The following is a 24,441-nucleotide window of genomic DNA, read 5'->3' on the forward strand; positions in this document are numbered from 1 at the left end:
ACTGGGGCGGGCCGCCCTGGTACCTAACACAGACGGAGCTACTATATCTTTAGTTTTTGGGAGGGTGATCATCTTTATGAAGGTACTTGGCCCCTCAATTTGAGGTTCGGGCAAAGCTCTAGAGTAACCGTAACTGTACATTTGGCCAGCCCTCTCTGTTATTCATTGTGATATTGGGTTTCATCTCCATTGATCGGTGCTTATCAGACAGGGTCATTTCCCTCTATTTGCTGATTGATCAACTTAGTGTATTTTTTATATTTTTTAGGTACCCGTGTGCTATCATTGAGACTTTAACAAATATCACGATAAAATTTATTGATAAAAATTAATGGTCACTGTGGCTACATCCAGCCCTTGTTGTCAATCTAGACGATTGTTAGGACTTCCTCCACTCATATTGGAAGATCCGCTGAGCTCCAGTGAACCGGATTCCCCATCTTCGAGGAATCAATCTCCTAGATCTCACACAGAATCTGTTTGGACAACCGATGATTCAAGTTTGTCGGAGGATTTCTTTACCGAAGGATTTCTTCCTCCCTTTAACCCTCTACTCATGAATCCGTTGGACCCACTCTTGGTTCCCGTGGCACCTGTACTCCCTGTCTCTTTAGTTGGAACATTTCCATCCATCCCGTCGACAACTAACGGGTCGTGGAACTTTGTGGACACTTTTGGTCCTCCACCACTTCCCCAGTCGACAGTCACCACCACACCGTTGATGGCGAACCCCGCTATCCCATTTGTCCCAGGTACAACCACTCACATGACACCCTCCACGAGTGGAACCCAGTCGATGCCAGGTTAAACCCCCTTCGACAAGTGCTACATACAGCGCTCCTTATAATGCTCAATATAGCACTATTAGTGCGGTTCCCATCCACCAACAACATGGTCAGTAGCCATTGTATAGTTCAAACCCCCAGATTCAAGTATCTGGGGGCATTCTCAATATGCACATATCAGTCGGGAACGTAACAATTCCCCCTCCATTCTCAAGCATGCATGGTCAATCATTGATTGACATGAGCATTCCTTATGTCAATAAAGGACATATGGTTAGTTCTGTGGTGGGCAGGAATCCTCAAGGAGGTTCCAACCAATCCATGGGGGCACCCTACTCACAAATTCAGGTGATTCAAGGGGTCACTGCTTATCTTGGGGGAAATTCTATACCCCAACATCAGATTCCCCATGGAAATCTGCACTACAACGCCATACCCCAAGGCAACTACTATACCACGCAACCTATGTATAATATTGGGACTGAAATGATGGGAGGACCGCAAGGTTCCACAAGTCATATTTCATCGCCTTGGTCTGAGTCAGGGGCACCGCACACTTTGCATTTCTTGGCAATGTTGGATACCCCTGACTTGTACAAACTTACAAATGACCCCATATATCATAACTTACTTTGTCTGCCGTTCCCACATAAAATACCAACAGACATCCCCAAGTTCGAAGGGAAACAAAGGGAGGATTCGGGCACTCATATCACCACCTATCATCTTTGGTGTGTTTCCAACTCCATGGTGTACGATAGTGTCCGGTTACGTCTTTTTCCCTACACCCTCACTGGCAATGCAGCTAAGTGGTACATTGAGTTACCACGCGTGTTAGTAAATACCTTCGACGCTCTAGCGATGGAATTCTTAAAGCACTTCCAGCTACCCATCTGCTATGAGACTGGGACAGAGCTCCTCACTTCATTACGTCAAGATACCGCCACCCACATCTCTGATCATATACATGAATGGAGACATAGGCGGAGGTTAGTCAAAGCTCCCCTCCCAGACTATCTCTTAGTGGATTGGTTCTGCAAGTCCCTACTCCCGCAAATCACTAAAGATGTCACTTTAGGTGGTGCGATCACAAAAGACCAATCCATATGTCATGCCCAGCACTTCGATCTGATATATTCACAGTCTGGCACTCTTTACAACACTCTTTACGACGTAATCCCCAATGCCCCTCGTAACTCCAATGTTTCTGCTACTCAGCACCCCGGAGCGCACGCCGATGGGATTATCGGCGCAACCTCTGGGGCTGCTGTAAAACAACTCAGCGGTCACATTGCCCAGATGTCAGTGGACCCCTCTACCAAATCGACTGCTCTTCCTACCACCGCAATAAACTCTGTGCAGTCTATGTAAAAACCTGGTGGTAAGAACAAGAAGAATAATAAAAATACTGCTCCTTCTGAGGAGCAGTCAACAAAGCAGCAAAACCCAAAACAGAAGGTCGTTGCGCCTCCTGACAATGGAAAGGATAAACCCGCCAAATTCCCTTGCAAAATCTATGCTAAAGACCACATGACCTATCGCTTCCCATGTCTTTGAGAATGCATAGAATGCATTGCTAAAAAGGATACTGGTAGGACCCCCGTTGTCCTTAATAATCCTTTCCCCACTCAACAGCAGCAAAACCTTATTGCAAACCAACCCCAACCCCCGCAAGGGAGCAACGGTGGTTCGCAACATCCTTCAGCTGATGAAGGATCTTCTACCGTTTACACCTTTGAAACAGTAGATCTACAAACAAGAGCCTAATCTTATGGATCTCCTATCGCTAATGCAGAGGAACCTTCCTCAAGTCAAAACCCACCACCGCACAATGATTTGCATATTGAACGGTCGGTTGTTGACCTTGTAATTTGCCCCCCCAAAGGGGCACTTCAACGCACAACACACAATAAATCTGCACATGCCACCCAAAACTACAGCATTGTAGAAGACTTGGTGCAAGTGCCATCGGCTATGTTGGCGCTCGAAGTATTACAAACATGCACAACACAAAGGAAAGCTTTGCTTTCGGCTATTGGTCATATCGACTCATAGGATTCCATGCTTGCAATTTTCAACATGGAAAAGTGTAAACCTCCCCTTTCCCACCAGCTTGCATTTCAAGTGCAAATTTTTTCGAAAGGTAAAGGTATACACAGAACTATCATCAACGAAGGTGCTTCTGCCTGCATCATGTCAGCTTCATGTTGGCTCACTCTAGGTTCTCCAAGCCTATCACCGTCGTCGAATTCCCTTAAAGCTTTTGACGGCCACACTTTCATCCCAAAATGTTACCTAGCTAGCTACCCCATCACTTTGTATGGGAAAACGGTAACGGTGGACATAGAAGTTGTAGATAAAAAACTCGACTATAATCTCTTGCTGGGTCGCAGTTGGACATATGCCATGATGGCCATCGTATCTACTGTCTTTCGCATCATCCTATTTCCATTGGATGGAAAGGTAGTTACATTAGACCAACTGTCTTTCTGCACCCCTGATTTTTCCCTGTTACCAAGCGGCTTTGTACCCATAGTAGGTGTTGTACCTGACTCATACGTTAGTATCGGTACCAGTCTACTAAAGGCTTTTTCCCTCATGGGTTGTTTCCCTCTTCAACCACCCAAGGTTTCACAGACGATCAATATGCTTTCATCTATTCCTCATGAACAGACCGATCCATGGATCCTACCATCTCCTTCAGACATTGACACATACGGAGAACAAATGCCGCTGTCACTAGCTGAATTGGCCTACCAAGCCATTCAATCTACATCCGCATCTCCGGTCACTTTGGTTACGGCCAACAGTACCACTGCCCCTCCCATAAACACTCCTTCTTTCGATCCACTCAATCAAGTCCTACCTACAGACGAATCTATTCGAGAAATCATGAGTTTAGAAGAGCGAAATTGGGAGGATTCACACCATCGTGTTTCGATATCTGATTCGGACATGATGCCTCTTCAAATCATGTCCCCTGACAAACCAGAAATTGTTTCCTCACCCTATACGACCATCCAAAATTTGGAGGCAGAAGGAAACATTGGCAATATTTCAAAGACATTGCTCATCGATATTTTTGTCAAGACAGGCGTCGTGGAAAACATCCAGATTGGAGCAGATTTCAATCCTGAGGAAATTGCAACCTTCACCTGCCTTTTTAAGGAATTCCACGATGTATTCACCTAGTCTTTTAAGGAAATGCCTGACATAAATCCGTCTATTTTCGAGCATGAGATCAAGCTTTACGACAATGCTAAACATGTCCATCAAAGGCTTCAACCGGTCCATCCCCTCAAAACGGCAGCCATAAAAAATGAAGTAGAAAAATTGTTACATGTTGGTTTCATCTATCATGTTCCTTTAATGGAATGGGTTTCTAATCTGGTTCCTGTTGATAAAAAAACAAGGGACCATCCGCGTATGTGTCGACTATCGAGACTTGAACATTGCGTGTCCCAAGGATAATTATCCAATTCCGTTCATCGATCAAATCATCAACGACTGCACCGTTTGTGAATCATTTTCATTCATGGATGGATTCTTAGGTTACAACTAGATTGCTACAAAACCCAAAGACCAGCACAAAACTGCCTTCGTCTACCCATGGGGCATCTTTGCCTATCGAAAACTCCCATTTGGTTTAAAGAATGTTGGAGCAACTTTTCAAAGAGCCATGGACTATGCATTTCATGATATCAGGCATATCATTCAAGCTTACTTGGATGACCTTCCAGCCCATTCCAAGCAATGAACGTAGCACCTAAACCATTTAAGAGCAATCTTTCTAAGGTTCTGGTTTTACGACATCCGCCTGAATCTGCATAAATGTGGTTTCTTTGTTGAGTCTAGACACTTACTTGGATTCATTGTCTCCAAGTACAGGATTAGGGTTGATCCCGATAAGGTAAAGGCAATTACTCAATTTCCTGAACCACAATCCATTCTACAGCTCCAACGTTTGCAAGGGAAAGAAAACTTTTTACGACAGTTCATCATAAATTATGCCAAGTTGACGAAAGGCTTTATGCGCCTACTTAAGAAGGGAGTGTCGTATCTGTGGGATGATCAAGCTCAACGATCATTTGATGCCTTGAAAAAGGCGCTTATATCAGCCCCACTCCTTAGCGCTCCCAACTATGGTCGCGACTTTCTTCTATACCTGGCAGCCTCGCCATCCTCTCTCGGAATGGTCTTGGTTCAAACTCATGATGACCGGAGTGAACATGTGATCTATTATCTGTCCAAAGGCTTGGCTGGGCCCGAACTCAGATATTCACATGTGGAAAAGTTGTCATTGGCAGTCGTCTTTGCTATCAACCGATTCCGACACTATATCCTACTGCGACAGAATACTATCATCGCCTTGGAGAATCCCATGAGACATATTTTGTCTTGTCAGGTAATTGGACGAAAATATTCAAAATGGATCGTGATCCTCCAACAATTTGATCTGGTTTTCACAGCTGCCAAGGCGAAGAACTCCTTAGTCTTTGCCAAACTTTTGTCAGACCTTCCCATCATCGATCCTAACGAGATAGCCCACGATCCACTTCTGGATGAGGTTATCTATCTTACCGACACCACTGACCCTTGGTACAGTGATATTCTTGTCTACCTCCAAGCACAGCGGTTCCACCTCAAACTATTGACAGGCGACCGTCGTCGCATCCGCCACCAAGCACGACACTATCTAGTGATTAACGATACGTTATATCATCGTTGCAGATACAGTTCTTCGACATTTACTCACTCATGAAGAGGCAAAACATGTTTTAAATTACTGCCATGCTAGGGCATGTGGCAGTCATCTTTCTGGCATATCTACTGCACAAAAAATATTGCACTCAGGCTATTACTGGTCGACCTTGTTCAAAGATTGTGTCAAGGCCATACGGCAATGCCATCCTTGTCAAGTGTTCACAAAGAAAATGTGCACTCCTCAGGCCCTACTACACCCAATGATCTTCGTTGGCCCCTTTGTGAAATGAGGGATAGACTTCGTAACCTGCAATCATGTTTCCTCTACTGGACACAACTATATCATAGTAGTTGTGGAGTATTTCACGAAATGGACCGAAGCCCTTCCCACCTACAGAGCCGATGGAGAAACAGCGGCGCTATTCTGGTTCAATCAAGTTATCTGTCATTTTAGTGTACCCCGCACGATCGTTACAGAACATGGATCTCATTTCCAGAACCATATGATGTTTGATTTAACATCGCTACTTGGTTTTCATCAAGATAAATCATCCTCCTACTACCCCCAAGCTAACGATCAAGTAGAAGCCATCAATGGTGTCTTAAAAACCATGATTTGTAGGTTGGTAGGAAATCATAAAACCAATTGGCAGCGAATGTTATATTCGGTGCTATGGGCATACCGAACTTCAGTAAAAACTGCCACAGGCTTTACACCTTTCCAACTCGCTTATGGCTTGGAAGCAGTTTTACCCATCGAGTGTCAGATCCCTTTCCTACAAATCGTCATTGAACTCCTGCCCGGCACTACTGCCGAAGAAGAATGCTTACTATACCTTAATCAACTGGACGACACCTGTCGAGATGCCGAATTGGCACTCGAGGCTCACAAGCACCAGGTAAAAACCCAATATGACAAAAAGGTCAAGCCTCATTCTTACCAAGAGGGAGATCTTGTTTTGCTCTACGATAAAAAAAACATGACCTCTTGGGGGTAGGAACACTTCAACCCTTATGGCTAGGTCCCTATGTCGTCAAGAAAGTCCTCCCAAAAGGGACATATGAACTGCAAGACTGGGAAGGAGTCCCGCTCGCTGAGCCTAGAAATGGGCTCTATATGAAAAAGTATTATGCCTAGTATTGCACTAGGCATGTGCTTTGTAGTTTTATGTATTGATAAGTTTTGCTTCCCTTTTTGGTGTGATTGGATTGTTTTGATATTTATTGGAGTACTTGTCTCATACATTCTTCTCGCAATGCAGATGTCCTCGTTACCCTTAGCATACGTAGGTTACGCGGGTGGTGCCAGTCATCACACACGGCACATTGCATCAACTGCTTGGGTCATCTACACACCTGAGTTGGAACTATTTTGTTCGGAGGAGTCTTTCTTGGTACCGCCACCAAAAATATTATCGAGTACATGTACGTAATTTCACTTCTCACAGAAGCGTCATCAAGGGACATCTCCAATCTGGTGGTCAAGTTAGACTCCCAGCTAGTTGTTATGCAATTGACAAATCGCTATCACATTCATAATCAACCTTGTTACGTCATTATTTAAGGGTACAAATCTTGGAACGTCAAGTTGAAATAATCACATATGAACGCATTCCTAGAGAATTTAATGCGGTTGCTGATTCATTAGCTAAATATGTATTATATTGGCATCTGTCTCATTCACTATAGAAGCATGCATGAAAAGTAAAAATTTACTGAGTTTACAATTTTACAGAAACATTTAAAAAACATTTACGCCATCAAAATACCAAAATGTCTGTATATATATATATATATATCAATATCCAGTCTTTTACATCGAAATATTCCAAAACTTGGATGTTTTAAGTACAAAATGGCTACTAAGCCTAGCTACAAACACCCATTGGCTACGCCAAAACACCTACTAAAAAGATCCTATTGCTCCTGAAATGCTAAAACCACTCTAGCTATCCTCCGAAGAGGAACCAGAAACCGCTCAGTTACATCGACTGTGTGCCACTACATATGAGCAAGAATCTCCCTCATAGGAGGGGTTGGGGACACCCATGCTCAAGCCCTCCAGGTTCCTCAGAACCTCATGAAGACTGTCGACATCACCCCCTAGCAGGTAGTTGGCCTCCTCATCACATATGGTAGGGTTCGCCTGCAGGTTGTAATGGTGCCACATCTGTGTTAAGCATAAAGCTTCATGTCAGTACTTATTTCACCTATAAAAACATTACATAAACATTCAAAAGCTAAAAAATACTTGAATTATTTTCAAAAATCATTCTCACCTTGAGGACCCCAGTTGGTCCCAAGTGGCAGCATCAAGTTAGGGTCGCTGGTAAAGTCCATTCCCTCATAATCATAGTCATCAATCATCACAATTTGGCCATGAAGCCACTGGAAGAAATCTTCCTCAAAGAAATGTCGGATTGGTCCTCCTCCTGTGCGAGGATTGAGTGATGACCATCGCCTCTGCCTCGGCTCCCTTAGATCAAAGGCACCTAAGCTCATCCTTGGGCACATAACAGGTACCCGCTCAAGAACAAATGAAACTATGAAAGTACCATACCCAAAATAGTGTTGGGTACGAGTCTTGCATATCGTTAACTCTGCCTTCAACTAGCAAAGCACTGCTTCACACCAGTTGAACATCTGTGGCTGGACACAGTCAACTGTAAGAAACAGTTGGGCCTTTGTCGCAACGTGGGGACTCTTTGACCCCGCCAACTGCACAATCAACCATAAATTTCCCTCATAGACATGGACCTTATCCTCTCTATGGGGACTGTGTTGCTGACTAGTCCGCTCTCAGGGATGCAGTAGGATTGCACTAGCTCTAGGGTAGATCGTGGATCTAGCCTACCCCCGGTGAGGTTTTCATGTGCCCCATGGCACGATAGATCAATTAAAAATTATATGTCATCACAGTCAATAGCCAACTCCTGATCTGCAATCCTAAACACTTGTTTGTGTTCATCCCAGTGCTGGATAATCCATCTCAATAAATCCTCCTGCCCTTTCATCAGCTCCAAATTTGCATACTTCAGTAAATTGCAGCGGCGCACTACAAGTATGCATGCTGGATCATTTTGTATCAGCAATTTCTGGCTATCATGGGCCCGTTCTCTCCATAGACTAGTCATTATGGCCTGAAATCTGCGCAAAATAACCCTAAAACAATCAAAATGGGGAAAAATAGCTTCAGGAATCCTTGCATGAGGTTTTACACTGTGCCCTTAAGCTTTAACGCTCCCCCCAATAGTAAATAGGGAGGATTAACGCCCTCTAGTAGGTCGTACAGGGCAATTAACACTCCCTACAGGCCATCTGGAGGGCGTTAATGCATAAAGACTGCTTTAGGGCACCTCAGATCTGCAAAAATCCACCCCTGAAACTGTCAAAAAAGGTTAAGAAATGCATAGAGCAAGGTTTTAGCCTCTGCCTGGGACTGACGACACGTCGAATGGTCGCTCGGATCTCCTGCAATGGTCTGCGGAAAATCTGCTCCTCTTTAGCTCCAAAATGCTCTCACAATTCTCAAATAGTGGAAATGGTGAATGTGAAAGCTCAAAACACTTCCTTATATTTATTCTTGGAGACATGATTTTTTGAAATCATTAAAGAGAAACTAGTCCATTCCCCATGATTTTTTATCATGCATGAACCCATATGGATAGGAATTGTTGCTTTTTATACTTTTTCCGCTTTTGATGAAAGTACCTTCAGGAATGAAAAGCAGTAAAAGCTGCATGCAATTCTCAAAGAGCATTTTTCTTTTATGGGATATTTTCTCGCTCTCAAAAACTGAAAAATCCTCGAGTTTGTCATCGTTGGGCTCGTTAAACACATATGACGACAGTCTGAGCAACTCTTTTTCGCTCTTTTTCTAGCTCATTAAACTGAAAAGACCATTAGAGCATTCTTTTTAGGCGCTTTTTCCTGGCTCATAAAACTAAAAAAATCCCAAGTTTTTTCTTTAGGCTCGTTAAATATTTATAAAGATAACCCGAGCATTCTTTTAGGTACTTTTCTTGCTCGTTAAACTAAAAAATCCCGAGTTTTTGTCACCGGGCTCATTAAAAATCTACGGCAACAACAAGAGCACTTGCTTTTTTGGGACCATTTCTCGCTCTTAAATCGAAAAATCCTCGAGTTTTTCCCCTTCTTCGGGCTCATTAAATCTACAAAGAAGGACTGAGCAGTTCTTTTACCTCTTTTTCCTTGCTCAATAAACTGAAAAATATACCTTGAGTTTTCTTCATTTGACACGTTAAAATTTGATGAAGGTATTGAGTTTGTCGTCACATGACTCATTAAAAATTCACGACGAAAAATGAGTTTAGTCCGTCTACTCATACTCGTAACAAAATGAGGTCAACATCTGTTGAACATAGGTTTCTCTTTATCGGATTCAATAGATTAACTCACGGAAAAGTAACCGATGCGGGTATACTATTAACCTTTTGTCGCACCCAGTTAACAACTATGACAAAGGGACCACCATGGAGTCGTTCTCTACGATCTTTTCAGACTCTCTAAACATGAAAATACCACTAAGTTGTCTTGTCTGAACTCATTAAATTAAACAGACAAGATATAGAGTCGCTCTTTTTACGATCCTTTTCAAACTCTCAAAACATGAAAAGATCGACGAGTTTGCCTGTCTAGACTTATTAAACTAATTAGATAGGGCTTATAGTCGCTCTTTTCGCGGTCCTTTTCAGACTCTTAAAATATGAAAAGATCGACGAGTTTACCCATCTGGACTCACTAAACTAATCAGACGTGGAAATTAGACAATACAACTGCATTCAGTATTAGAAAGCATGGTTTGGTAGCACTCGTTCCCTTCAACATGGCACTCCCTCAGATAAACCTTCCTTGTGACAGCCTCTCAATATGAATCCTACCATCGTATGAGTTTAGCCTAAATACACCGATGTTCTTGCATCTCTGTATCCTAACACTCTTTGGTGTTCATGAGTCTAGCGCTCCATGGTTAAAACCATTGTCTTGCCTTCTATTGTTCAAGGGTTAACCTTTTGTTTCCTCCATCAACCCATCACGCATATCCTTTCATCATGCCCTCTGTTGTTTACACCCAATGCTCAAAGATTCCTCAAAAAAACAAATCATTCTTGTCCCGTTTCGTGTCGATTGATGTAGGACACATTATTACCTACCTTTCGATAGGTATCTTCCTATCGACTTCAACACACTATCTAGGAAGACAACCCAGAAACACATTCAGTGCCTTGGTACTTGCAGACATTAGTGGCAAGTTTCCTTGTGTTTGAACAGGGGTTCTCATTATTGGCTCCTGGTTAAGCGATTCTACGAGTGTTCGACGACAAAAACATATTTCACACTCGTTAGATTGTACTATGCATCTTGGAGACCGTCATCATTATTAGTGGCCTTCCTCGCATTTGTTAACGGTCTCCATTATTGACTGGCAATCAAATGATTTCGTGCATGTTCGACATCAACGCATATATTCACATGTATCGATCTATGTTGTTTGGTGAAGCGGAAATCAAGACCTTTGGTAGAAGCTTGCATCAATCAGGCTTGCTTCCTCTCCCAAGTTGCATATATTGTTTTTTGGAGATAATTCATCAGAATGATCCTATTATGACACCGGATCCGCATTGTGCTTATCGGCGGCCAACATTGTCATATCTCTTTTATGAGAAAATCACTCTGACATAGCTACTGAGCATGGGAATTCCCGACTCAGGACATGATTTTAGTAGTTTTATATATATGTGTTGTATCAGGTTTCCCGTACCACCCGAAGCTCCGATCCTCTCTCTCTTTTTTTCGAAGAAGGAAAATTATAGTTAAGTAAAGTATTTCGGCCATCGTCATAGCCTTTGATCTCATACTTTAGGGGGCATCTATTATATAGCAAAATGACCCCCTCATCAGCTCAGAGGGGAAAGACATGATAGCTAAAGCAAAGACCAAGATCACATGCCTTGTTTCCACACTAACGCTGGCTATACACTGACAACCTGCTTTATAAAGCTTCTTAGTAAGCCTAAGGGTGCATTAGTGACCCTACTAACTCTAGTTGTTAGTTTGGGAACAATGTTAGTGGATCCTAATGAAGTTCTAAAGGTCAAAGGAGCGAATTGACTCATAAATATCTAGATATTTTGCTTCTAAATATACTCAAGAAAAGAAAGGAAACATATCAAATTCGACCTATTTGGGGGATTTCTAATCCTAATGAAGGAGGCAAATGGGAAAGAGCTAAAAAGCATGGCAACTTCATTGCTTTTACCTTAAGGAACTCATGGAGGAACTTGGCAACCCTACCTCAATTGCTACATAAGCAAAGCTAGGGCTATGGTGATAGAGGTCAGATCATTTGAAAGTATAGCTTACTTGATTGTTGAGCATAGTCTAAAATCTAAGCATAAGAAGTTGGTAAGAAGAGAGAGAGAGAGAGAATATGGAGGGGTAAGGGAAGGCTGATGCAATAGATGGTTGTAATCACTCTTCCGACATTAATATAAAACTATAGTTGTATTTTCTACACGAGAATACTTGGCCCCTCAATCTGAGGTTCGAGTGAAGCTCTAGAGTAACTGTAACTGTACATTTGGCCAACCCTCTCTGTTATTCATTGTGATACTGGGTTTCATCTCCAGTGATCGGTGCTTATCAGACAGGGTCATTTCCCTCTGTTTGTTGATTGATCAACTTAGTGTATTTTTTATATTTTTAAGGTACGCGTGTGCTATCATTGAGACTTTAACAAATATCACGATAAAATTTATTGATAAAAATTAACGGTCACCATGGCTACATCCGGCCCTCGTCGTCAATCTAGACAATTGTTAGGACATCCTCAACTCATTGTGGAAGATCTGCCAAGCTCCAGTGAACCGAATTCCCCATCTTTGGGGAATCAATCTCCAAGATCTCACACAGAATCTGTTTGGACAACCGACGATTCAAGTTTGCCAGAGGATTTCTTTACCGAAGGATTTCTTCCTCCCTTTAACCTTCCGCTCACGATTATGTTGGACCCACTCTTGGTTCCCGTGGCACCTGTACTCTTTGCCTCTTTAGTAGGAACATTTCCATCCATCCCACCGACGACTAACAAGTCATGGAACTTTGTGGACACTTTTGGTCCTCCACCACTTCCCCGGTCGACAGTCACCACAACACCATTGATGGCAAACCCCACTATCCCATTTGTCCCAGGTACAAACACTCACATGACACCCTCCGTGAGTGGAACCCAGCCGATGTTGGGTTCCACCCCTTTAGTGTCAAACTGTATACCTTCGACAAGTGCTACATATAGCGCTCCTTATAATGCTCAATATAGCACTATTAGTGCAGTTCTGGTCCACCAACAATATGGTTGGCATCCATTGTATAGTTCAACCCCCCAGATTCAAGTAGCTGGGGGCACTCCCAATATGCATATACCAGTCAGGAACGTAATAGTTCCCCCTCCATTTTCAAGCATGCATGGCTAGTCACTGATTGACATGAGCGCTCCTTATGTCAATCAAGGACATATGGTTAGTTCTGTGGCGGGTGGGAATCCTCAAGGAGGTCCCAACCAATCCATGGGAGCACCCTACTCATAAATTCAAATGAGTCAAGGGGGCACCGCTTATCCTAGGGGCAATGCTATACCCCAACATCAAAATCTCCAAGGACATCCACATTACAATGCCATACCCCAAGGCAACTACTATACCACGCAACCTATGTATAATATTGGGACTCAAACGATGGGAGGACCGCAAGGATCCTCAAGTCATATGTCATCGCCTTGGTCCGAGTCAGGGGCACCACACACTCTGCCTTTCTTGGAAACATTGCATATCCCCAAATTGTACAAACTTACAAATGACCCCATCTATCATAACTTACTTTGGCCACCAATCCCGCATAAAATACCAACAAACATCCCCAAGTTTGAAGGGAAACAAGGGGGGGATCCAGGCACCCATATCACCACCTATCATCTTTGGTGTATTTCCAACTCCATGGTGGACGATAGTGTCCGGATACATCTTTTTCCCTACACCCTCACTGGCAATGCAGTTAAGTGGTACATTGAGTTACCACGCACATCATTAAATACCTTCGACGCTCTAGCGATGGAATTCTTAAAGCACTTCCAGCCACCCATCCTCTATGAGACTGGGACAGAGGTCCTCACTTCATTACATCAAGATACAGCCACCCACATCTCTGATCGTATACATGAATGGAGACGTAGGCAGAGGTTAGTTAAAGCTCCCCTCCCAGACTATCTCTTAGCGGATTGGTTCTGCAAGTCCCTACTCCCCCACATCTCTAAGGACGTCGCCTTAGGTGGTGCGGTCACAGAAGACCAATCCATACATCGTACCCAGCACTTATATCTAATATATTCACAGTCTAGCACTCTTTACGATGTAATCACCAATTCCCATCGCAACTCCAATGCTTCCACTACTACCAATTCGACTACTCTTCCTACCACCGCGATAAACTCTGTGCAATCTACGCAAAAACCTGGTGGTAAGAACAAGAAGAATAAGAAAAAGACTGCTCCTTCTGAGGGGCAGCCAACAAACCAGCAAAACCCAAAGCAGAAGGCCATTATGCCCTATGATGATGGAGAGGATAAATGCGCCCGATTCCCTTGCAAAATATGTATGCAAGACCACATGACATATCTGTGTCTACATCTTCAGGAATGCACAGATTTCATTGCTAAAAAGGACACCAGAAGGACCCCTGTTATCCTGAATAATCCTTTCCCCACTCATCAGCAGCAACACCTTATTGCAAACCAACCCCAACCCCCGCAAGGTGGCAATGGTGGTTTGCAACATCCTTCAACTGGTGAAGGATCTTCTACTGTTTACACCTTTGAAATGGTAGATCTACAAACCAGAGCCAAACCTTATGGAGTTCCTGTCGCTCATGCAGAGGAACCTTCCTCAAGTCAAAACCCACCACCGCCTAACGATTTGCATATCGAAAGGCCAGTTGCTAACCTTGTGATTCGCTCCCCTAAAGGGGCACTTCGACGCACAACGCACAATACATCTGCACATGCTGCCCAAAACTATAGCATTGTAGAAGACTTGGCACAAGCACCGTTGGCTATGTCGGCGCTCGAAGTATTACAAACATGTCTAGCACAAAGGAAAGCTTTGCTTTCGGCCATTGGTGGTATCGACCCACAAGATTCCATGCTTGCAATTTTCAACATGGAAAAGTGTAAACCTCCCCTTTCTCACCAACTTGCATTTCAGGTGCAAATCTTTTCGAAAGGTAAAGGTATACATAGAACTGTCATCAACGAAGGTGCTTCTACCTGCGTCATGTCGGCTTCATGTTGGCTCGCTTTGGGTTCTCCAACCCTATCCCCGCCGTCGAATTCCCTTAAAGCTTTTGATGGCCACACTTTCATCCCAAAAGGTTACCTTGCTGACTACCCCATCACTCTGAGTGGGAAAATGATAACGGTGGATATCGAAGTTGTGGATTATAAACTCAACTATAATCTACTTTTGGGCCGCACTTGGACTTATGCCATGAATGCCATTGTGTCTTCAGTCTTCCGTATCATCCTATTTCCCTTAGATGGAAAGATAGTCACAATAGACCAGCTGTCCTTTTTCACCCCATATTACTCCATGTTACCTAGTAGCTATGTACCCTTAGTGGGTGGTGTACCTGACTCTTATGTTAGTATCTGTATCGGTCTATTGAAGGGCTCTTCCCTGATGGGTTGTTTTCCTCTTCTGCCACCTGCAGTTCCACAAACGGTCTCTATGGTTTCATCCATTCCTCGCAAACCGACCAATCCTTGGATCATCTTGGCCCCTTCAGACATTGACACTTATGGAGAACAAATGTCGCTGTCACCAGTTGAACTGGCCTACCAATCCATTCAATCTGCATCTGAATCTCCGGTCACTTTGGTTACGGCCAACGGTCCCACTACCCCTCCCATAAGCGCTCCTTTCGATCCACTCAATCAAGTCCTACATAAGGACAAAGCTATTAGACAAATCGTGAGTTTAGAAGAGCGACCTTGCGAGGACTCGAACCATCGTGTTTCGATATCTGATTCAGACACGATACCTCTTCAAATCCTGTCACCTGACATACCAGAAATTGTTTCCTCACCCTATACGACTATCCAAACTTTGGAGGTGGAAGGAAACATGGGCAATATTTCAAAGACATTGCTCATCGATATTTTTGTCATGACAGGCATCGTGGAAAACATACAGATTGGAGCCAATCACAATCCTGAGGAAATTGTGAGCTTCACCTGCCCTTTTAAGGACTTCCGCGATGTTTTCCCTTGGTCTTATGAGGAAATGCATGGCATAGACCCTTCTATTGTCAAGCATGAGATCAAGAAAGATCGAGCATTATTTTATGGTATTTTTCTTGCTCGTTAATCCAAAAAATCCTCGAGCCTCCTTCTTCGAGCTCGTTAAACTACCACGAAGAAGGTCGAGCATTTTTTTTATGGTATTTTTCTTGCTCGTTAATCTGAAAAACCTCAAGTCTACTTCTTTGGGCTCGTTAAACTACTACAAAGAAGATATGAGCGCTTTCTTTTATGGAATGTCACTCTAAAACTGAAAAATCCCCCCGAGTTTTTCATCGTTGGACTCGTTAAACACATACGACAACGGTCTGAACAACTCTTTTTCTCTCTTTTTCTAGCTCATTAAACTGAAAAAAGATCATTAAAGCATTCTTTTTAGGCGCTTTTTTCTCGCTCATAAAACTGAAAAACTCCCGATTTTTTTCTTTAGGCTCGTTAAATATTTATAAAGATAACCTGATCATTCTTTTAGGTACTTTTCTCACTCATTAAACTGAAAAATCTCGAGTTTTTTTCACCAAGATCGTTAAAAATCTACAGCAACAACAAGAGCACTTGCTTTTTTGGGACCATTTCTCGCTCTTAAATCGAAAAATCCCCAAGTTTTTCCCATTCTTCGAGCTCATTAAATCTATGAAGAAGGAATGAGCAGTTCTTTTACCTCTTTTTCCTTGCTCAATAAACTAAAAAAGATACCTTAAGTTTTCTTCATTTGACTTGTTAAAATTTGATGAAGGTATTGGGTTTGTCATCACGTGACTCATTAAAAATTCACGATGAAAAATGAGTTTAGTCTATCTCCTCGTACTCGTAACAAAATGAGTTCAACATCTATTGAACATAGGTTTCTCTTTATCCGGATTCAACATATTAACTCACGGAAAAGTAACCGATCCGAGCATACTATTAACCTTTTGTCGCACCTGCTTAACAACTATGACAAAGGGACCACCATGGAGTCGTTCTTTACGATCTTCTCAAAATATCTAAATATGAAAAGACCACCGAGTTGTCTAGTCTGGACTCATTAAATTACACAAACAAGATATAGAGTCGCTCTTTTTACGATCCTTTTCAGACTCTCAAAACATGAAAAGATCGGCAAGTTTGCCTGTCTGGACTCATTAAACTAATTAGATAAGGCATAGAGTCGCTCTTTTTGCAATCCTTTTCAGACTCTTAAAATATGAAAATATCAACGAGTTTACCCATCTGGACTCACTAAACTAATCAGACGGGGAAAGTAGGCAATACAACTGCATTTAGTATTAGAAAGCGTGGTTTGGAAATATTCATTCCCTTGAACATGGCACTCCCTCAGATAAACCTTCCTTGTGACGGCCTCTCAATATGAATCCTACCATCCTATGAGTTTAGCCTAAATACCTCGATGTTCTTGCATCTCTGTATCCTAACACTCTTTGGTGTTCATGAGTCTAGTGCTGCATGGTTAAAACCGTTGTCGTGCCTTCTGTTATTCAAGGGTTAACCTTTTGTTTCCTCCATCAACGCATCAAGCATATCCTTTCATCATGCCCTGTGTTGTTTACACCCAATGCTCAAAGATTCCTCAAAAAACAAATCATTCTTGTCCCGTTTCGTGTCGATTGATGTAGGACACATTATTACCTAACTTTTGACAGGTATCTTCCAATCGACTTCAACACTCTATCTAGGAAGACAACCCAGAAACACATTCAGTGCCTTGGTACTTGCAGACATTAGTGGCAAGTCGCCTTATGTTTGAACAGGGGTTCTCATTATTGGCTCCTGGTTAAGCGATTCTACAAGTGTTCGACGACAAAAACATCTTTCACACTCGTTAGATTGTACTGTGCATCTTGGAGACCATCACCATTATTGGTGGCCTTCCTCGCGTTTGTTAACGGTCTCCATTATTGACTGGTAATCAAATGATTTCGTGCATGTTCGACATCAATGCATATATTCACATGTATTGATCTATGTTGTTCGGTGAAGCGGAAATCAAGACCTTGGGTAGAAGCTTGCATCAATCAGCCTTGCTTCCTCTCCCAAGTTGCATATATTGTTTTTTGGAGACAATTCATCAGAATGATCCTATTATGACACCGGATCCGCATTGTGCTTATCGGCGGCCAACATTGTCATATCTCTTTTATGATAAAATCACTCTGACATAGCTACTGAGCATGGGAATGCCCGAATCAGGACATGCTTTTAGTAGTTTTATATATATATGTGTTGTATCAGGTTTCCCGTACCATCCGAAGCTCCGATCCTCTCTCTATTTTTGTCGAAGAAGGAAAATTACAGTTAAGTAAAGTATTTCGGCCATCGTCGCAGCCTCTGATCTCACACTTTAGGGGGCATCTGTTATACAACAAATTGACCCCCTCATTAGCTCAAAGGGGAAAGACATGATAGCTGAAGCAAAGACCAAGATCACATGCCTTGTTTCCACACTAACGTTGGCTATACACCGACGACCTGCTTTATAAAGCTTCTTAGTAAGCCTAAGGGTGCATTAGTGACCCTACTAACTCTAGTTGTTAGTTCGGGAACAGCATTAGTGGATCCTAATGAAGTTCTAAAGGTCAAAGGAGAGAATTGACTCATAAATATCTAGTTATTTGAGCCTCCTAAATCTACTCAAGAAAAGCAAGGAAACATCTCAAGTTCGACCTATTTGGGGGATTTCTAATCCTAATGAAGGAGGCAAATGGGAAAGAGTTGAAAAGCATGGAAACTTCATTGCTTTTACCCTAAGGAACTTGGAAACCCTAACTCAATTGCTACATAAGCAAAGCTAGGGCTATGGTGATAAGGGTCAAATCATTTGAAAGGATAGCGTACTTGATTGTTGAGCATAGTCTCAAATCTAAGCATAAGAAGTTGGTAAGAAGAGAGAGAGAGAGAGAGAGAGAGAGAGAAGTTGGAGGGGTAAGGGAAGGCTGATGCAACAGATGGTTGTAATCACTCTTCCGACATTAAAATAGAACTGCAATTGTACTGTCTACTCCATGGTGTCGGTAATATCATTCATTTATTTGTTTGTCCAATACCTTTTAGCATGAGTAGCTTAGTTATGTGTAACTAGATGTCTTTTATGTTTTCATGTATTAGTTATCAAGGTTGTATGTTGTGACTATGCTTGTCTCTTCTATGTGCAGGACTTGATCTGGAGCCGGCTCAGGGGACTTCCACCTAGCTGTATTGTGCTCTCCAGCAAATCTACATGGAGGCTTGAGGTAATCCATTTTTTTTGCTTTGATAGTTAGTTAATTTTTATGGACATGCATGTAACTTTGTGACAGCTGCAAATAATCTTACAGTCTGCCAAGGGTCCTAGGAAGATCCTTGAGGGTATCTCCATTCTCGATACACCGTGCATTTTATCCTATAGCACTCCTCCTTCGGAATGGCCAATTTTGGGACTATTCTATAGGCCTCCTCCACGACCTGTATGATCTTCTTGCTTTGGTTGGTCACCTCGGCCTCGGCAGTGATGGCAGCATTCTTTTGCAGGGCCATCTGCTCTTTTTTTATCTTCTTTTGACTGATCACCTGGAGGGTGCAATGCTCACGGGCCCTCAGCTCTGCAATGACTCCATCCTGCAAGAGGTGGAGTGCTTCACACGAGAGCGCTACCAAGTTCAATCCCACTCCCTTCAAGGTGCTGATAGTGGGCCTGTTAGCCTCATTTTCTGTTGTTAGTGCTCCATCCGGTAGCATTAGCGTACTGGAAGCCTTCGTGTGTAGCATATCAGCAGCCTCTGATGTGCCAATAGCCAAGCTGGTGGACAACATACTAGCTTGCGACGCGTGGATCTGCAACTCCTGCAGCCCGGTCTAGATGGCCCCTAGGAGGACCTGTTGCTGCTTCTCAAATTGTTGGAGGGATTCTGTGGTGACATATCTAACTGTGTTGCCGATGTCATATAAGTCGCCCTACATCAATGTGATGGGGTCCAACGAGGTCTTGGTTGTCTTCGATTTCTTTCTAGACCCTCCCTTTTCCAGCTCTCTTGGGCGCTTAATGCAGCCAGAGGTCTCCTGAGGGTCTGCGTCATGCTGCTCTATGTCATCCTTTTCAGTTTCGGGTGAAGGTGACCGCGCGCCTTTGTCAAAGTCCCGCTCTACACCACCTATCTATTTTCCTGCCTCCTTTCTTCTCTGTTCTACCTGGGCCTTCTCAGCGGCCTCCTTCTTCCTCTTTTCGACCAATTGCGCTATCTTCAGCTTGGTCTCTTCCTTCTTCTTTGTGTGGTAGACTTGCTTCACCCACTGCCAAGTCCGTCAAGGTGCGTCACTCCACCGATCATTTATCCAACACCGCATCAATGGCATCATCTGTGGCTAGGTACGGCAAATCATACCACTTCTGTGCAGGGTCCTTCCGCACCTGATTGAAATCCGATGGAAATCAACCTTAAACTCGGCATAGCTCTATAGGTTAGCATATACCGTGGGTGACAATCGCGGCTTGTGATTGATAGCCATCCTAATATTCATTTCCATCAAGATCCAGAAGATCTTGTTGTCTCGAATGCGCTCTGCATCCTTGGTCGCCCACAGCGAAGTGTACTTCGCTGCTTTAGGAAGGTCTGGCACGACCGAGGGGAATTGGCTCTCTGCTGGTATCTCCCACACTATGAGCACAATCGACAGCAAGAGCCACGCATAGTGGAACATCTTGCTTTGCTCTTGCACTTCGCGGCAGTTTGCCAAGAACTCTTCGCGAAGGTATTCTGACCAGTTAAACTAGACTCCTTCCGCACACTGTTGTGCTAGCATGACGACAGGCACTGGTACCTCACCATCGTGACACTTCAGCATCACCTTCCCTACAAGGATCTGTGTTTCCACCTTCACAGCAGGGTCACAAATGTTGGATATAGCATACCCGCATGACTTCTCTACTAGTTTGAACTTCTCCTTCATTAATTCTGTGAGCATCTACTCACCACCCTTGCTGCCAAAGATCATAGCGGGATTTTTGCCTGTATATGGTAGGCACTTTATGTGTTGGATCAACATATCGGTGATGGGTATCGACTCTTCCAGCCACAGACACCCATCATGCACCAAGCACAACAGCTGCTTAATGACCAACACTGTCACGAGGGTGTGGTTATAGTGCGACACCCAAAGCAGGTTGAGTAATCCTGCCTTCTCTACTCCTCTGAGCCACTTCCGCGGCTCCAATGCATTCATCTCTGTATTTTTGTCAATGATACGGCACATCACCTGTTCAATCGCCAGGTGCGGGAACTTCTCATGGTCCGCCAAGTCCCAGTCTTCGAGCTTCAAAATCAGCACTTGTGCCAAACGCAGACCGTCAAAAGTGATTTCATCTAGTAGCAAACAGGTTTGCAGGGGAGTCTTACTTTCATCAATGTCCTTTGGGACCTTGGACTTAGGCTTGCGAAGAGGGACATACTCCGGTGACCTCCTCTATTTCCAGTCCAATGAAAACACATTTCTCAAGATCAAGGAAATAAATGAGAAGATTGAGGTTCCATATTTAAAGGTATACCTAATACTCTCAGTTGTTAGGGCTTCTTTGTTGCAAGTGCATATAGTTGCCCCGTTGCTTGATTCTCTCCTTGGTAGATCATCTTGAGACTAGGTAAAGGTAGACAATTCTCAATTATGTGATCACTTGCACATATGGAACATGCATTAATAACATCTAAAGGAGATTCTCACAAAGAGTGATTATGTTTACACCTAGGACAAAATATCAAAAGTGTTATTCTTTCTTCCTCTTGCTTTTTCTTAAATTGCAAAGTATCTAACTATAAATTAATATTATCACGAAGACTAGTTGAAAACTTTCTCGTAAGTGTCCTTGTTCAATATTAATTACACAACTTGTTGCAGATTTGGTATTCTTAGAGAAAGTATCTCTCATTCCTCTATCATATCCAGCTTGGCTGCAAGAATATTTCATGCACATGTCACTAATTTCATCAAAATTTAGTTATGAAACATCCCTAGATCCTATTAAATTTAGTACATATATGGAATTATCTAGGAAGCCCCTCAAAACTATAGTTTTGATGGTGTCTTGATCAAATCTTATGTTGTTTGGATCTTTGGATACCATATAGAAACCTTTCAAGGTAATCCTCCATACTTTCTTTATCTTTTTGTGTTATCTTAAGTATTTCCTCCCTTAAGTCCCTAGCTTTACAATTTCCTGATACTTCTAAAGGAAGGTCCCATTGATCCCATCCCATGTTCTAATAGTGTTTCCTCCCAACCCCATGAAATAGCACAAGGTTGTGTCCTTTAGAGTGGTAGGAAACAACTTAAATTTTTGGGCATTGGTAGAGTAGTCATAACTTCTACACAATATATCAAACTCAAACAAAAAGGCATCAGGGTCTTCATTGATCTTACCATGGAAATGTAGCAAAACTAATGGAAGGATATTTTTCATTTGGATCATTGTGTTGGGATCCATAATGGGGAATCCAAAGGTTGCATCTTCCTCTTCATTGGCTTGTGTCTTCCCTTCTAGGAACACTTCTCCTTCTCACTATACAATATTCTTTATCACAAATAAATTGCACTAGGTTGCTAGTGTGGTGATTCTCACACCTGAACAAGGTTGAAGTTTGATTAAGGTTCTCTCTCTCCAACTAGTGTGGCTACCACCATAGAATCAGTTGGATGGATTGTGGAATTTTCTCCCTTATTTGTTATTGATTCCTCATGTTTAGAGGTCCCCTCATGTTATATCTCTCCAACTAGTGTGGCTACCACAGTAGAATTAGTTGGAGGGATTGTGGAATCTAATCCCTTGTTTTCTATTGATTCATGATGTTCAAAGCTACCCTCCACGAGCCCTAAATTGAGTCTTCAAGTTTTTTGTCCATCCTTTCTTGGAATATTTACCTACCATAAATTAGTGTTATATAGGGGTTTCTTTTCAAGAATACTTAACCTACCTCTACCCTAAAATCTACCCATAATGTCTCCACCTATATTCATACAACTCCTAAAAAAAAGAATTGAAAAAAAACAATGAAGTAAAACCGAACCACACTGCGAGCATCTCATACAACTAGGATCTTGCCATCAACAATTTTTATGTTCACATTGTTATTTCATAAAAATAAATTTTCTTAAACAAAATAAATGAAAAAATATTATGCCAACATGACAAGGATTCATGAGACTCACCAAAGTGGTCGTGTAGGTTCTTACCTCATGTCTTACCTTCCCACTCTTCCAAATCATAAATGTTGGAGAATCAGGAAAACAAAAGCAGAACATTGGTGTCTTAGCTCTTCTATCACCTCCCTGGAAATTGCGCCAAAAGGTTGATGAATTTAATTACCTTAAATTTAGGACATTACTTTATCAATTTGGAAGTATAAGATTTTGGGAACTACATTGTATGTGCGGAGATCATAGCATTAATGAGTCTATTGGCCTAACATTACAACAAAAAATCTCGTTTGAAAACCAAACACCTTACTGACAAGGCCACAAAGGATTGGATCACCAGATAATAGACATGTCAGTAGTTCTATAAAGTCATGGGAATAATAAATTCAGTTAACTATAGTTTAAGGGCTCTTATATGCTACCTTTATGTCTTATCTTTAACAAGTTTTATCCATTGTGTTTGTTAATAAGAAAGAAAACTATGTTTATAAGGAAAATTCCACAAGGTATTTTCTACTTAGGGTACTTTCTGTAAATCCCCTGCTCTCCAATTCATAATCTCTTCATTACATCTTTGAAAAAAAAATCAAGCGACACCAACAAAGATATAATGTAGTTTGGTACCTTCCATTAAGAAAACAAGTGAGCAATTAACAGAATGACAAGTCCTAAACTAGAATGATCATGGTGTTCATATAGGGCCTTCCTTATTAATTACAATATTTCACACCAAGTGAACAGTGCATTCCTATAATCATGAAAGGTTGCAATGTATAATTATTGTTCTTCAATGATCAAACTCACCTATGTAAGTGCAAATCTAGAATAGAATAGAGCATAGGGATATGAAATGGAATTGCAGGGAAATATAAAGCTAACACACAATACTATAATTAAAAATTATCAAACCATGGTTCTTTGAAAAATTATAGGGTTAGCATAAACAATCCAACTTGAAATCTAAAGACAACTATGTGTTGTATTGATTTGATTACAAGGTGTATCAGATGCATGCGATTTAGTTGAACAAACCAAACACACACAAAAATCTTGATTAGATATAAAACCATATATGTATTATAGAGAAATATCGGACGCGTGATCTAAATAAATAAAGCAAACGCTCAATAAATAAAACCAGAGATGCATAACAAAGGAATATAGAGCACAAAGGGAAACATAGTTGAGTTGGTGGGCCCTTTCCAACCAACACATGTTTCCTAGAGAATAAGTTAAATCACACACAAATTAAACACAAATACATCTAAGAAAAATACCAACAACAAATTTATATTACTCTATTCTTGAACTACATCACTTGCGGAAATTCCCCAACGATCGAACCTAGTCAATTTATAACATAACTATAATGTTGTCATTTTCAACCAAGTTTAGAGACCCTCTTGTATTTTATATATTTTA

The sequence above is a fragment of the Pinus tabuliformis genome, chromosome X (genome assembly GCF_031772625.1).
Source record: "Pinus tabuliformis cultivar Carrire ecotype Pingquan chromosome X, CPIR1, whole genome shotgun sequence".
Taxonomy (NCBI): domain Eukaryota; kingdom Viridiplantae; phylum Streptophyta; class Pinopsida; order Pinales; family Pinaceae; genus Pinus; species Pinus tabuliformis.